Raw genomic sequence first — 17,870 nt, forward strand, 5'->3', positions numbered from 1 at the left:
ATGCGTTAAATTTGGAAGTTTCCACACCTTCAAGGCGACCACCATGTGGAGTTTCCTTAAGTGGCAGCAATGGACTTGCTATAAGACAGACTCGGGAAAACTTCCTATCTACGTTTCGCATTGACATAGCTGTTAAGGCTTCGGTACATAGTCTTTTATTGTCATGCAAGTGCATGGGTGAACTCGTCAAAGACATGATTTCTTCATGATGCTGATACATTGCACAGCCAAAACGTCTATAGGATTCCAAAAGACGCTTAATATATCTTCCCATATTAGTGCTACAGTTATGAATATTTTACTGCAGCGTGATCTGCGTGATGCCATTCCATCGACAGTTTTTCAGAGTCAGCTCATAATAAGTTAGTCCCCATCTACCACGTATCGCGACATCAGCTGCGAAGAGTACAGAATTTGTATTTGGCGGATGCTGGACTCAAAACCCCGACCAGATTGTAGCGAATACCAGGATGCTTCCTTTGAAAAGAATGAGGCTGATTTACTCGTATATTTTTGTTCAGCGTGAAATGGTGTTTCGTATCTATGCCCTCGAATTTATGGGACGATAAGACACGAACTTCCTTCCTTTTTTGCACTATCATGTCAAACTGTTTGGAAAGATCTTTTCTCCTTTCAAGAGCTGAACCAGTTTAATGAATGTTAATGGCTTTGCGTTGGTCAACATTTGACGTCCCCAGTGGGCATGAAGCTTCACATCAGTATAGTATCTGTGATAATCCAGTGGAAATCGCCACTCAGATAGAGTGCAGCGCCCACAATAAGATACACAAAACTATTTTTCGTACTTTCATCACTGTACATATGACTTTTACGTTTCAGCTTTAGAGGTCATGATTCCATCAAAGTCCAATGTTTAACATGATCGTTAAACCCATTTTCCCAAACAGTACACTGCTGGAACAAGGTGATGGAACGTGCTGATGTTTCCAAAGCGTGTAGCAGAAGGTTAGAAGATCGACGACAAAGAGAAATCAGATATAGAATAGTCTGTAATATGATTCACAAGATAAAGTGTAGGAGGTGCTACATTCTGGCAGCCTCTAGAACATCATCTAAGCTGGCTGGCAATTCTTTTGAGGAAAAACCTCTACCTCTATAAGCACTTAGCGGAATCATGTGGCCATAGAGACCGCCGTCAGCTTTTTGATATCGTAGCTGCGGACATATAGACTTCAGTTCAGCTGACCACTCATTTTTCCAGAAGACCAAAAATTGATCATTGTACGATTTGGAAACATATTATGGAATTGTCATCGTTTAAAATCATTCTCTTTTCTTCTGTTGTGCTTTAATGAAAGTTATGTATCATGGAAACGAGGGCTGATTTAAAAGAACTTCAGAAGTTAACAATACCGGTGATATCGTGGTCATTAAAAACGGAGCACTTGTTCAGATGAAATCACCAACCGAGGCATTCACCTCAACTGATTTATGTAAGCATGGAAGACGTAAATTACAATTAGTAGAAGATTCTTTGTTCGCACTTGCAAACTAAGAGTCTAGAGTCCTCGTAACTGCTCCACCTGAAAGTTACATCCCTCATTATACTCACTATTGTGCCCGTAATTCAATAGCAGCCTAACACAAGATGGGGTGATGTCACTCTCAACCAGAACCACTACTGTCTTGCAGAAATCAGAACCATCGGATGGTACAAGTGTTTTCGTCCTGGTTAAGCCTGAACTCAAGAACTCTCGACACTGTACACCAGAGGATCCTTATTGTTTTGCTGGACAATAGCTGCATAATGTTGAGATTGGTACATGGCACTCAACGTTCGGTTTCCGAATCGCAATAAGATTTTTTCACCAAATCTACTTCATCAGTTTATGGATTAATTGACCGAAGATGACAGACTATGCGAATATATTCATTCATTAACTACTGTAGCTTGTTTTCTTACAATCTTGTTAAGTGATTCTTCTGTCACCTCTTGGTAGAACAACACGATAAAAATTAGAAGCACGTATCTTTCGTATTTTATACAGGATTTATCACAATCTTGTACATATTTTCCTGGCCAACTTCCGTTTGGCGACCCAGTAGTTCCAAATATGAGGTGTCTGGTAGGCCATATCCCTCATCCGGTGCTCTCAAATGTCCAATGTACCCGTGGAAAGTCAGAGTTAGTTCTCTGCATTAAATTTCTTAACAGTTTATTGCAATGATGACACACATGAGTGAAACGAAATTGGTTTACTTCCGATTAGTTCCTTTGACCAGCATTGTGTTACTTTCACGGCAACATTCAGGCTGTACTTTTACATACGAGTTTCACCAATACATCAACGAATTACGTTTCGTTTCTTGACCACATTTTTGTTGATTAGCTGATATAGCTTTTTTCCCAATCTCTCTCTCAGTTTATACAGATGATTAAATTATTGAAGGTGTGATCTATGAAACTAATTTTTATTGCACCTTTCTTGATATGTGTCTTTTGTCAGTTTTGGAATGGGATAGGAATGATGATGGAAATAGGATCACGTTTGAAGAAGTGGAAAAAATGGTCAATAGATTGCAGTGCAATAAAGCGGCTGGGGTGGATGAAATTAAGTCGGAACTCATCAAATACAGTGGAATGTCAGGTCTTAAATGGCTACACAGGATAATTGAAATGGCCTGGGAGTCGGGACAGGTTCCATCAGACTGGACGAAAGCAGTAATCACACCAATCTTTAAACATGGAAACAGAAAAGATTGTAACAACTACAGAGGTATCTCTTTAATCAGTGTTGTGGGTAAAATCTTCTCAGGTATTGTTGAAAGGAAAGTGCGAGTATTAGTTGAGGACTAATTGGATGAAAATCAGTGTGGGTTTAGGCCTCTTAGAGGTTGTCAGGACCAGATCTTTAGCTTACGGCAAATAGTGGAGAAGTGTTATAGGTGGAACAGGGAATTGTATCTATGCTTTATAGATCTAGAAAAGGCATATGACCGGGTTCCTAGGAGGAAGTTATTGTCTGTTCTACAAGATTATTGAATAGGAGGCAAACTTTTGCAAGCAATTAAAGGTCTTTACATGGATAGTCAGGCAGCAGTTAGAGTTGACGGTAAATTGAGTTCATGGTTCAGAGTAGTTTCAGGGGTAAGACAAGGCTGCAACCTGTCTCCACTCTTGTTCATATTATTTATGGATCATAAGTTGAAAACAGTAGACTGGCTGGGTGCGACAGCTGGCAGCTTTCCCTAAACGTAGATAAATGTAATATAATGCGCATACATAGGGGCAGAAATCCATTCCAGTACGATTATGCCATAGGTGGTAAATCATTGGAAGCGGTAACGACCGTAAAATACTTAGGAGTTACTATCCGGAGCGATCTGAAGTGGAATGATCACATAAAACAAATAGTGGGAAAAGCAGGCGCCAGGTTGAGATTCATAGGAAGAATTCTAAGAAAATGTGACTCATCGACGAAAGAAGTAGCTTACAAAACGCTTGTTCGTCCGATTCTTGAGTATTGCTCATCAGTATGGGACCCTTACCAGGTTGGATTGATAGAAGAGATAGACATGATCCAGCGAAAAGCAGCGCGATTCGTCATGGGGACATTTAGTCAGCGCGAGAGCGTTACGGAGATGCTGAACAAGCTCCAGTGGCGGACACTTCAAGAAAGGCGTTACGCAATACGGAGAGGTTTATTATCGAAATTGCGAGAGAGCACATTCCGGGAAGAGATGGGCAACATATTACTACAGCCCACATATATCTCGCGTAATGATCACAACGAAAAGATCCGAGAAATTAGAGCAAATACGGAGACTTACAAGCAGTCGTTCTTCCCACGCACAATTCGTGAATGGAACAGGGAAGGGGGGATCAGATAGTGGTACAATAAGTACCCTCCGCCACACACCGTAAGGTGGCTCGCGGAGTATAGATGTAGATGTAGATGTAGATTAAGATATGTGAACACAAAATAAGCAGTCTTGCATATGCGGATGACTTAATTGTGATGGCAGATTCCATTGAAAGTTTGCAAAGTAATATTTCAGAGCTAGATCAGAAATGTAAGGACTATGGTACGAAGATTAGCATCTCCAAAACGAAAGTAATGTCAGTGGGAAAGAAATATAAACGGATTGAGTGCCAAATAGGAGGAACAAAGTTAGAACAGGTGGACGGTTTCAAGTACTTAGGATGCATATTCTCACAGGATCGCAACATAGTGAAAGAACTGGAAGCGAGGTGTAGCAAAGCTAATGCAGTGAGCGCTCAGCTACGATCTACTCTCTTCTGCAAGAAGGAAGTCAGTACCAAGACTAAGTTATCTGTGCACCGTTCAATCTTTCGACCAACTTTGTTGTATGGGAGCGAAAGCTGGGTGGATTCGGGTTACCTTATCAACAAGGTTGAGGTTACGGATATGAAAGTAGCTAGGATGATTGCAGGTACTAGTAGATAGGAACAAAGGCAGGAGGGTGTCCACAATGAGGAAATCAAATAAAAACTGGGAATGAACTCTATAGATCTAGCAGTCAGGGCGAACAGGCTTAGATGGTGGGGTCATGTTACACGCATGGGAGAAGCAAGGTTACCCAAGAGACTCATGGATTCAGCAGTAGAGGGTAGGAGGAGTCGGGGCAGACCGAGGAGAAGGTACCTGGATTCGGTTAAGAATGATTTTGAAGTAATAGGTTTAACATCAGAAGAGGCACCAATGTTAGCACTGAATAGGGGATCATGGAGGAACTGTATAAGGGGGGCTATGCTCCAGACTGAACGCTGAAAGGCATAATCAGTCTTAAATGATGATGATGATGATGATGATGATGATGTCAGTTTTGGAAATGATGAACCATAAATGCTTGGCTTTCTTCACAGATTTATTTTTAAAATGTAGTAGTTGGTTAGAGTTTTACAAATTATGTATCTGAATTGGGATAACCAGATGAGGAAAACACGGTGGTCGAAAAGAAAATGAAACAAACAGTACCTACACGCATTCCCCGGGGGGAGGGGAGGGGATGCTGTTTTGAGAAACAAATCGTCCGTTAGTTCTGGCCTTGAAGTGAAGTAGTAAATGAAATGTTAATAAGTAATTACAACAGGAGACAAACGATAAATTCTAGAAAATTGCAATTAAACGTTCGATCAAATAAAGAGCATAATGACCCAAATGTAATAAAACATTAACGGAAGTGTATTTCCGAAGATGCTCCTCAGCGATAAAATGGACACAGGAAACCATCAAACAGAAGTTTTTTCAAGGAAGCGATGAAGAAAGAACATTCAGGAATAAAAACATGAGTTCGTATATCATGTGAGACGCCGTAGTATTCTAGAAAGAGCGTCACAAGGAAAAACACGACCGAGAAAGACCTTGATTGCCATCTTAAATAAAGTAAAACAAAGGGCAATTATTGTGCAGAAATAAAAGTGTTTCCTTGCAACTTATTCACTTACAGACATGGCAACTGATGGGAAGAATGATGATGAATAACAAGTTCATGGAAAATCTGTCATTAGTGTTGGAAGAAGAATGTAGAGAAAATTAATACAGATCTGGTAACTACTCAAAACGTTCCGAATGTCACATTACGGTGAATGTGAGGGTATTTCAGCTTACATAGTCCTGTGTATTCTTATGCTCATAAACAGTGTGTTACGTCACTGACGTTCAGGACGCACTGCTGTCATCTTTCTAATTTTAATGTTCGAGCATTCCGATACAGTTTATGAGAAGACCGTTTCGACTGCAACCCAAATTTCTTGGTTGACAAGTTAAGCAATTATTTATTTCACTGTTGCCGTTGTCTTTGATCTACTGCCTACGTACTGGATCCATGTAGTATTATACCTGTTATTACAATTTTTAACTAATTGTAAATATAATCTGCGCTGAAAGGTGAGAAAGCGCTTATACTGATGTGTATTAAACTGCAACTATCTAACGCGTGGTAATATGTTAGTGTTTTATATACTACTAGTAAACTGCATATTCTTTAAAGAGTAGAACTCTAAGCTTCAAACATCTGACTACTTTACAAATGGGTTAACGTGCTAAATATTAGCTTTTAAGCACTTAAGCGAGAAAGAGGTTAGGAAAGGTTTGAAATTATGCTTAAAGTTCGTTGAATGTCGCTAAGTGCTCTCATTATGAAACGCCAGCTGAATGTAAATTGGGGTAATTGGCGCTCTGTTATAAGCAAAAGCAAGTCTGTCACGCATCTGAATGACGTCATATCTCCTGAGCTATGTGTCGTACAGTGACATAATTTTTCAAGTACATTGAGTGGTGTACGAAAATTAAAGAGATCATTGTTGAAAAGAGAACCACTTGTATGAATATCAAGAGTTCAGATGGAAACCCAGTTATAAGCAAAGAAGGGAAAGCAGAAAGGTGGAAGGAGTATATAGAGGGGCTATACAAGGACAATGTACTTGAGGACAATATTATGGAAATGGAAGAGGATGTAGACGAAGATGAAATGGGAGATATGATACTGCGTGAAGAGTTTGACAGATCAGTGAAAAGCCTAAGTCGAAACAAGGCCGCGGGAGTAGACAACATTCCGCTAGAACTACTGACAGCCTTGGGAGAGCCAGTCCTGACAAAACTCTACCATCTAGTGGGCAAGATGTATGAGACAGGTGAAATACCCTCAGACTTTAAGAAGAATATAATAATTCCAATCCCAAAGAAAGCAGGTGTGAAAATTAGACAGACTTGAAAATTACCGAACTATCAGTTTAATAAGTCACGGCTGAAAAATACTAACGCAAATTCCTTACAGACGAATGGAAAAACTGGTAGAAGCCGACCTCGGGGAAGATCAGTTTGGATTCCGTGGAAATATTCGAACACGTGAGGCAATACTGACCCTACGACTTATCTTAAAAGACAGATTAAGAAAACGTAACCTACGTTTCTAGCATTTGTAGACTTAGAGAAAGATTTTTACAGTGTTGACTGGAATACTCTCTTTCAAATTTTGAAGGTGGCAGAGGTAAAATACCGGGAGGGAAAGGCTATTTACAATTTGTACAGACACCAGATGGCAGTTATAATAGTAGAGGGACATGGAAGGGAAGCAGTGGTTGTGAAGGGACACAGGATTGTAGCCTCTCCCCGATGTTATTCAACCTGCATATTGAGCAATCAGTAAAGGAAACAAAAGAAAAATTCGGAGTAGGTATTAAAATCCATGGAGAAGAAATAAAAACTTTGAGGGTCGCCGATGACATTGTAATTCTTTCAGAGACAGCAAAGGACTTGGAAGAGCAGTTGAACGGAAAGGACAGTGTCTTGAACGGAGGACATAAGATGAACATAAACAAAAACAAAACGAGTATATTGGAATGTAGTCGAATTAAGTCGGGTAATCCTGAGAGCATTAGATCAGGAAATAAGACGCTTAAAGTAGTAAATGAGTTTTGCTATTTGGGGAGCAAAATAACTGATGATGGTCGAAGTAGAGAGGATATAAAATGTAGACTGGCAATGGCAAGGAAAGCGTTTCTGAAGAAAAGAAATCTGTTAATATCGAGTATAGATTTAAGTGTCAGGAAGTCTCTCCTAAAAGTACTTGTATGAAGTGTGGGAATGTATGTATGTGAAACATGGACGATAAATTGTTTAGAGAAGAAGAGAATAGAAGCTTTCGAAATGTGGTGCTACAGAAGAATGCTGAAGATTAGATGGGTAGATCACGTAACTAATGAGGAGGTACTGAACAGAATTGGAGAGAAGAGGAATTTGTGGCACAAATTGACTAGAAGAAGGGAACGATTGGTAGGACATGTTCTGAGGCATCAAGGGATCATCAAATTAGTATTGGAGGGAAGTGTGGAGGGTAAAAATCGTAGAGGGAGACGAAGAAAAAAATGGCTCTGAGCACTATGGGACTCAACTGCTGAGGTCATTAGTCCCCTAGAACTTAGAACTAGTTAAACCTAACTAACCTAAGGACATCACAAACATCCATGCCCGAGGCAGGATTCGAACCTGCGACCGTAGCGGCCTTGCGGTTCCAGACTGCAGCGCCTTGAACCGCACGGCCACTTCGGCCGGCTGGGAGACGAAGAGATGAATACACTAAAGAGATTTAGAAGGATGTAGGTTGCAGTGGGTGCTGGGAGATGGAGTTTGCACATGATAGAGTAGCATGGAGAGCTGCATCAAACTAGTCTCAAGACTGAAGACCACAACAACAACAACAACATGTGGATACTGTCTGCAAACTGCGAATAGAGTTAGTAGTAAAGAAGTAATAAATTAAATCAAACGTCATGCCTGATGCTGAAGTTAATCTGCTTGAACAGCAAAAATGTAGCGAGCGGTAAAAATTTTTTTCTTTCATGATGTCAGGGAGAAGAAGTTTCCTAAACGTTTCAACGTGAGGAAGTTGGAAGTAGCTAAGTGCAGTCATTCTCAAATACTGGATGAATGAAGTCCGTGTATTTACGTGCTCTCAGTTACGCTGTCTCAAGAAAAACACATAATTTCTAATTGTATTACTTGTCTCATTCTGTTAAAATTTAAATGTAAGATTATACCTCATAATTAATAGATTGTGACCGCATTTCAGATTTTTAAATTCGGCCAATAATTAAGCGAAATATCAAAAACTGAACTTTTGTTGTTTCTACGCTGAAACTGGTTGTTCCGGTTCCGGGATAGCGTTTTAGTAATACAGACAACAGTTTGCCGCAAGCTGCGTCCCGTTGCACTGCAGATGCTCGGAACGTACCGTCAACAGTTAGCTATCAAGAAACACCACTGCAGTACCTTTTGCTTGCATGAATATTTTTCTATACACGGTTCAAATGGATCAGGCGATTGAAAATTCCGCCAATTGGGAAATACACACTGTTAATCGTTTTTTAAATGCAAGCGAATCGAAAGTTGCTGAAATTCATCAGCAGATTAGAGAAGGGTATTGGGAGGAAGCTATGAGCATCGCGATGTTTAGAAAATGGTGTAGACCATTTAAAAGTGACCGCACAAATACATGCGATGGGAAACGAAGTGGGTGACCGTCCATCATTGCTGATGACCTTGTAGAAGCCGTTGATTTTGCTAGCTGAACATGGCAATAAGGGTGATTTATTACTGACGGTGTCTGTCCCCTGATTCCCAGTCAGCTGAAATATTTTATCTCACCTGCTAGTTTACTGTTATTTTCACTCTGGCCCGCAAGGGAGACCGTTTCTTCTAGCATGGGTTTTCTAATAGCTAAAAAGAACATTGATAGGAGATAACGTGGAAATTATACAGGCTAGAAGATAAGACAGATCTGGTAAAAATTTAAATGGTTTGCTCGAAAACACACTGAAATGCGAAGTGTTATAATATAAAAACGGTTATCCGCCCATAGCTATAACAAATCTGGCATGAAAATGTCTTACTGCCGGTAACAAAACAAGTAACTGATGAATAAACGAGTATCTGAATAACTCGCAAGCCTTGTTCAGAGAGAGTGCACCGAGAGATACGTTAAAATGATTAGTAGCCAAGACAACTGAGACGAATGAAACCGAAGCAGGAGCAGCAATAAGTACCTGTAACGAAAGTAGGCTTAGCTTTGTCACACTTACAGAAAGGGGTGCGGTTGCATCATTATGAAGTCACAGCCGAAATACTCGTGGTTGCATTACTCATCAAAGCTGCACTAACACGAGCTGGTCGTCCATGACTGCTACCAAGTACAGGAAGCGCGCACACAGATAAGGAAATGCTGGCAGGAGCCTTGCTAATGACGATAACGACGTGCTCCAACCAGGAACTGCGATCTCCTGACATGGCGAGGACCTCTGTCTGCACTTCTGTCAACGCGGACGCCACACCTTAGTATGCGTTCTGGAGCAGAACGAGCGCACTGTGGCCAAATTAAGCAGGGTGGCAGTTACAAGTTGTTCTGGCTAGCGAAGCCAGATGTCATAGCTTGGAGGCTGGGGCTACTGGAGTGCCTGCATTCCGAGATGGATGTGATGGTCTAGCGTCCCTACGCGGCGAATTAGCCATGGCATTCAAAGCAACGGTTCAGCCAGTCTTTGTTGATTGTCGCTATCTTGCAAAATATCAAAATAATTAATCCAGCGTTCGGAAAATTACTCCCCCCCCCCCCCCCCCCCCACAAGACGAAGTCCTCTTATTTGGCAAGCCTACGGTGATCTTAATTGCCGGGAAAGTTTGTTTGATACAATTTATTTAACTTTACTGAAGACAGACTTCTTTGCCAAGGTCGCTAATAAAAACTTTTATTCTCGATAACCGGTTTTGGTAACAGAGTTACCATTTTCCGAGCTCGACATAGTTATCTCAGCAACTCAGCAATGAAGCTTATGTTCACTAACGTATTATCACAGATTGCCCCTTGCTTCTCAAAATGAGTAAACTTATTTAGCAATTAATGTCACCGATTTTTGACTTAGTAATAAGGTTAACCCATGACCTATGTCAGTTGTTACGTCATGCTATGGACAACCCGAATATGTGATCGTATATGTAAATTATATTTTATTAACTCATACAGTCTAAAGCGAAATTATCACTGTGGAAGGAACGTAAATTGTTGACGTTACTCCGGAATCAAAACAACAGTCTTGGAATGGAAGAGTTAAATACCCCCCACCACAAAACTGAAGTTCCAGCACACGATTTCAGCCTGAAAAATTATGTGCACTATGTTATGGGATAGAGAGGGTGTTTTTCTTCTCGATTTTGCGCCTTGGGGCGGCACAGCCAATTCAGGCAGTTTTTGTGGCGTCGAATCCTCAGTAAGGGGATCATTTCTCTACACGACAAGGCCCGTCCCCGTTTGGCTCATTGCCCTCAAGACTATATAGCGTGTTGTGTTTGAGAACAATTTGATCACCCTCCATATAACCGTATAACTCTGATCTAACACCTAATCATTATCATTTATTCTTCCATCTTGCCGGTGAGCACTACGAGTAAGACGAAAACTATGTCAAAACGTCAGTACAGGACTGGTTAAAAGGAATAAGGCTGCTTATATCTATGCTGGATTGCGGAAGCTGGTCATACGATACAGTAAGTGGCCTTAAGACAGCTCAATATTGTACTGAAACAAATATTGAAGACAAGGTTTGCATGAAAACGTAAAGTTGTTGTACTATTGTTATCATTTTTTATTTACTTTTAAAATTGTACTTATTTTATTAACAGAATCTTCCGTCGGTTCTTGGCAGAACAACATTATAATAATAAATGAAAAGCACCAGTTTGCTTTTGTTCTACAGTATTATTTTTATTGCTAACCGGTTTTCGGCTTACAAGGCCATCTTCAGGCATTTACTGAGTATTATCACCAAAGAAGTTAAATGTTAGCAGACCACATTGGAAGAGAAGTAACACATCTAGAGTGAAGTAGAAACATACAGTGAGTAACATCTTTGCAATGAAATAGTAAAAACTGAACAGTACATAAATAACAATGGAGTTGACAGGAAAACCTTTAGCACAATTTCAATAGTTTTGTTTATCAATAGAAACTGTTATGTAGGCATGCTATTCTTATTTTATGCTAAAGGTTTTCCTGTCAACTCCATTGTTATTTATGTACTGTTCAGTTTTTACTATTTCATTGCAAAGATGTTACTCACTGTATGTTTCTACTTCACTCTAGATGTGTTACTTCTCTTCCAATGTGGTCTGCTAACATTTAACTTCTTTGGTGATAATACTCAGTAAATGCCTGAAGATGGCCTTGTAAGCCGAAAACCGGTTAGCAATAAAAATAATATTGTAGAAAAAAAGCAAACTGGTGCTTTTCATTTATTATTATTGTAGTTATTTTAAGATCGCGGTTCGAAATAAACTCACTTGTTAACGGCTATACAGATGAATCTGTGCTGTAGTGGCGAATCCAAAATAAAATATATCTGTCCGACTAACAACGGTCGGTTGGCATATCGACGTCATTGAGAAATAAGTAACCGTAGGCAGTTTGTCTGAGCAGTGTGAGCGCACGCAGAGTACTGAGCGACGGAGTCCGCGTGTCGTCACGTTTCGTGGCGGAGCGTCCCTGGCGCTAAGTTATCACGTGCAAGTCTCGCTGTCTGGTGACGAGAAGCGGCGTGTACGGCTATAATTGAGGACGTGAAGAGCAGATTATAGCCAGCAGTCTCTGACAAACAACGCAGATCGCTCCCGATAATGCAGACTCATCACTCACTGACAAGAGTAATTCTCCGTAATACACAGTGGAAGAACTGCTGTTCCCATTTCTCATTTCTTATTTCCCGATAGGTGCACCAGTAGTCATAAAGACTGAAAGAAAGTAAACGTGATTTATTGTTAAGGTGGGGAGGATGTACATTCTATTTACTCTGAGCATAAAAATGTTGTTCGACTTTTCTTAACCTTTTGTTGTTCTGTATGGTACATTTGTTGGCAATGCTTGGTTAATACTTTCTTTTATACGTCGCTTCTGTCGTGGGTAATGTGACTGCAGAAAGAGTGAGTAAAGAGGAGAGCATTTTCATTTGACAAACAGACGAACTGCGACTGGTGGAGGATACATCCGAACTTCACCTCCTCGCCCCCCCCCCCCCCCCCTCACCCCTGCCTCAGCCGCCGTGTACATCACGAACTCTTCCCCCGTACGGAGTACATATTCACAAACTAGCACCCTCGAAGTTCTCTCATGGTAATTACGCGAAATGATTGTGAGGCGAATAAGTACCTTTAAACGCCTTTTTTCAGTATTTTAAGAATAAACTTCACGGTGAGGTACAGCGTCTTTTTTGCAGCGTCTCACACTATAACATGCTGATTTTTGACAAAACAACCTCGTGTCAAATGGAGCAATCATTCTTTGAAATGTCATTGTCTCTCTATCTCTCTACCTTTCTCTCTCCCTTTAATCAACTGGAAAAGGATCGCTCACGAGGGCTCTGTAAAGAATAAATGTCTTCGTTCGGGGGATGAACGTCACATTTGAGGATCTGAAGATGGCTAACGCCGATAGTAAAACTGTGTGGAACAGATTATTTGCGATACAGACGGAACTCTTACGTACTAGTGTCACAAAGATCCTTGTCGCTTACATAGACTTTACATCCTTCTGTACAAAAGTCTAGACCTGAAACAAATCTTTCAGTTTCGTTATCTGAAACGGTGATAGGAAGTTTATCCACAACAACACATAGCAAGGGAATTAATCGCAAGAGAGACACAAATACGTATAGCATATATCCAATTCATATTTCATCTGTACACATAGTGTGTAGGCGATGTTTGGAAACAGCGTAGGTAGCGGTTCCGTAAATGTTATCTAAAATTAACAGTCATGCCACTAAAAAAATGGTTCAAATGGCTCTGAGCACTATGGGACTTAACATCTTTGGTCATCAGTCCCCTAGAACTTAGAACTACTTAAACCTAACTAACCTAAGGACATCACACACATCCATGCCCGAGGCAGGATTCGAACCTGCGACCGTAGCAGTCGCGCGGTTCCGGACTGAGCGCCTTAACCGCGAGACCACCGCGGCCGGCCATGCCACTAAAGATATATGACGATTAACGTACGCCAACTGATTTCACAAAACATGTATTGTTTGATTTCGTATGTAGTATTTTTCAGCGAGCACTTTGGTCGGTAACGATTTAGTTTGTATTTCCTTTACTGCCCACGTTTACGTTTTCTGTACAAAAATGATATAATATCCACACATTTTACGTAATTTATTTCTGGTTCGGTCGTTAGCTACAAGCCGGTGATAAAAGGCAATGCTGAATTGTTTATGAATATTCTAAAGAACTTTCTCGTCTTCGGTCATCTTTTCGAAAACTTCACAATGAACAAGACGACATAGAAGTATAGATATATCTTTCTTCAAATACTATGAGGGTAAATGTTTTCTTACACACTGTCCTACAACACATCAGCAGACTCTGAAAAAAATACCTTAATCTGGCCCCAAGCCAAACTCACTTTGTGATAGTAGACACAATGGTAGCCTGTTCCAACGCTATCTGTGTAAAAAATATGCGACAGCAGTATACGAGCACCAAAGCACTGAACAAGTAGTCTCTAATCTTTCCACACTGTGGAAAAACCAGTCACTATTTACAAGAATGCAAATTCAGCGGCTCATTGGTACTGTGCAAGAGAACTGCGCTGCTTCCATTATATTTTCAATGCTTCTTCCGTAGTCGTTACCATCCATAACGAATTACTACTACACAGTCACATAATAATCCTTATGTCGCTTACACACATTTGACTGCAGTTAAAAATATTCTACATTAGTGTTTCACCAGGTCCCATCATAAAGCATCACATTGTTTGGAGTCGAACTGATGGCTAATGAAGTTCTTTCTTACCTGCAGAATTTTCGTCGAAGCCTACTGTTCTCAAACGCTTCAGGAATGCCACTCAGAGCCTTGTTCGAACTGGGACTGGTCGCTATCGCCTCGTATCTGACATTAGCTCGTCATCTTGTTAATTACCCCCTCCCCGCGCCACGGACTTTTACCGTGATGTCTGATGACGCAACGAACGAGAGGCGTTGTTGGACTGCGTGTTGCCACATGGATGCGGAAAAGGCATTTATCGCAGAACTGCATTCCACGTGATTGTCACGTGGTCTACGTAATGCGGTGGTGTTAGTCATCCACCCGCCACATCATCAGCTAAGGCAGTTGATTTAGTACTTCCCGGTTCGCCACTCCGGCGTTTGAAATTCCTTGTGTGATTACGGGGTAATTATACTCCAGCAGTGTTAAAGTACACTACAGTCAATGTCGTAAGAAATTCTTATCCAGATACACAGGGCAAGCAACACATTTACCACCAAGTTATTACAAACTGTAGAGGAATCAAACTGTCTTAAGACGCTGTTGTACATATTGCTATAATCTGCAGTTACAACACTGGTTTGATACAAATACCCTGCACCTCCGTCAGGACCGATTAAAAAAAAAAAAAAAGGTTCAAATGGCTCTGAGCACTATGGGACTTAACATCTATGGTCATCAGTCCCCTAGAACTTAGAACTACTTAAACCTAACTGACCTAAGGACATCACACAACACCCAGTCATCAAGAGGCAGAGAAAATCCCTGACCCCGCCGGGAATCGAACCCGGGAACCGATTCCAAGGATTTGGCTGCGCAGTGCGAAGATACCAGTTTCCCCCCTCCCCATCTGCACCCCTGCCTGCAATCCTCTCCTTACATTTTGAGACGTAGTCAACCATTTCCACGATGTCATTCACCCATGGCATATCACACTTACTCATGCGTTTTTTGAAATGAATAAGTCTTTAAAACAAGGTAAGAGACACCACTCAGCAGAACAGGGGTGAAACCTTTGTACTGAAATACACTGAGATGGCAAGTCATGCGATACCTCCTAATATCGTATCGGACGTTCTTTTGCCCGGCGTTGTGCGGAAACTCGACATGGCATGGACTTATCAAGTCGTTGGAAGTCCCGTGCAGAAATATTGAGCCATGCTTCCTTTACAGGCATCGATAAATGTGAGAAAGTTGCCGGTGCTGCATTTTGTGCACGATCTGACCTCTCCATTATGTCCCATAAATGATCAATGGGATTCATGTCGGGCGATCCGGGTGGCCAAATAATTCTCTCGAATTGTCCGAAATGTTCTTGAAACCAGTCGCTATCGATTGTGACCTGGTGACATGGCGCATTGTCGCCCATAAAAATTCCGTATTTGTTTGGGAACATAGTCTAGGAATGGCGGTGAATGGTCTCCAGGTAGCCGAACATAACCATTTTGTGTCACTGATCAGTTCAGTTGGACCAGAGAACCCGGTCCAGTCCTTGTGAACATACCCCACACGATTATGGAACCACCACTAGCTTGCACGCTACCTTGTTGACAACCTGTATGCATGGCTTCCTGGAGTCTGCGCCGCACTCGAACCCTACTATCAGTTCTTACCAACTGAAATCGGGATTCATCTGACCAGGCCATGGTATTCAAATTGTCTAGGGTCCAACCGGTATTGACACGAGGCCAGCAGAGGTGCTGCAGGTGATATTGTGGTGTTAGCAAAGGTACTCGTGTCCGTCGCCTGCTGCCATAATTCATTACGCCACATTTCGTCGCACTGTCCTATCGGATATGTTCGTCGTACGTCCCACATTCATTTCTGTCGTTACTTCACGCAGTATTATTTGCTAGTTAGCGCTGACAAATCTACGCAAACGCCGCTGCTCTCATCGTTACGTAAAGGCCATCGGCCACTGCGTTGTCTGTGATGAGAAGAAACGCCTGAAATATGGTACTATCAGAACACTCCTGACCCTGTGGATTTCGGAGTATTGAATTCTCCGACGATTCCCGAAATGGAACGTTCTATGCGTCTAGTCCAACTACCATTCCACGTTAAATGTCCGTTAATTCAGGTCGTTTGGCCACAATCAGGTCAGAAACGTCTTCACATAAATCACCTGAATACAAATGACAATTCCGCCAATGCAGTGCGCTTTAATACACTACTGGCCATTAAAATTGCTACACTAAGAAGAAATGCTGATGATATTCATTGGACAAATATATTATACTAGAACTGACATGTGATTACATTTTCACGCAGTTTGGGTGCATACATCCTGAGAAACCAGTACCCAGAAGAACCACCTCTGGCCGTTATAATGCCCTTGATACGCCTGGGCATTGAGTCCAACAGAGTTTGGATGGCGTGTACAGGTACAGCTGCCCATGCAGCTTCAACACGATACCACAGTTCCTCTAGAGTAGTGACTGGCGTATTGTGACGAGCCAGCTGCTCGGCCACCATTGACCAGCCGTTTTCAGTTGGTCAGAAATCTGGAGAATGTGCTGGCCAGGGCAGCAGTCGAACATTTTCTGTATCGAGAAAGGCCCGTACAGGACCTGCAACATGCGGTCGTGCATTATCCTGCTGAAATGTAGGGTTTCGCAGGGATCGATTGAAGGGTAGAGCCACGGATCGTAACAAATCTGAAATGTAACGTCCACTGTTCAAAGTGCCGTCAATGCAAACAAAAGGTGACCGAGACGTGTAACCAATGGCACCCCATGCCATCTCGCCGGGTGATACGCTAGTATGGCGATGGCGAATACACGCTTTCAATGTACGCTCACCGCGGTGTCACCAAACACGGATGCGACCATCATGATGCTGTAAACAGAATCTAGATTCATCCGAAGAAATAACGTTTTGCCATTTGTGCACCCAGGTTCGCCGTTGAGTACACCATCGCAGGCGCTCCTGTCTGGATGCAGCGTCAAGGGTAACCGCAGCCATGGTCTCCGAGCTGATAGTCCATGCTGCTGCAAACGTCGTCGAACTGTTCGTGCAGATGGTTGTTGTGTTGCAAACGTCCCCATCTGTTGATTCAGGGGTCGAGACGTGGCTGCACGATCCGTTGCAGCCATGCGGATAAGATGCCTGTCATCTCGCCTGCTAGTGATACGAGGCCGTTGGGATCCAGCACGGCGTTCCGTAATACCATCCTGAACCCACCGATTCCATATTCTGCTAACAGTCATTGGATCTCGACCAACGCGAGCAGCGATGTCACGATACGATAAACCGCAATCGCGACACGCTACAATCCGACGTTTATCAAAGTCGGAAACGTGATGGTACGCATTTCTCCTACTTACACGAAGCATCACAACAACGTTTCACCCGGCAACGCCGGTCGACTGCTGTTTGTGTATGAGTAATCGGTTGGAAACTTCCCTCATGTCAGCACGTCGTAGGTGTCGCCACCGGCGCCAACCTTGTGTGAATGCTCTGAAAAGCTAATCATTTGCATATCACAGCATCTTCTTCCTGTCGGTTAAATTTCGCGTCTGTAGCAAGTCCTCTTCATGGTGTAGCAATTTTAATGGCCAGTAGTGTACCTTG

The 17,870-nt window shown here is 42.0% G+C and overlaps 1 protein-coding gene across 2 annotated transcripts in view; it reads right to left on the bottom strand.

Moving 5' to 3' along the window:
* The window catches only part of LOC126484588 (monocarboxylate transporter 2-like), an 83,592-nt gene extending 69,181 nt beyond the window's left edge, over positions 1-14,411 (bottom strand). The window contains exon 1 of one of the 2 annotated variants that reach the window (XM_050108151.1): positions 9,566-9,659. The gene's annotated coding sequence lies outside the window, so the exon portion shown is untranslated. Of the gene's footprint in view, positions 1-9,565; positions 9,660-14,324 lie in introns of those variants that run through there. The other variant, XM_050108149.1, reaches the window with a different exon arrangement.
* Positions 14,412-17,870: the final 3,459 nt, after the last annotated feature.

Source organism: Schistocerca serialis, chromosome 6 (genome assembly GCF_023864345.2).
Source record: "Schistocerca serialis cubense isolate TAMUIC-IGC-003099 chromosome 6, iqSchSeri2.2, whole genome shotgun sequence".
Lineage (NCBI taxonomy): Eukaryota > Metazoa > Arthropoda > Insecta > Orthoptera > Acrididae > Schistocerca > Schistocerca serialis.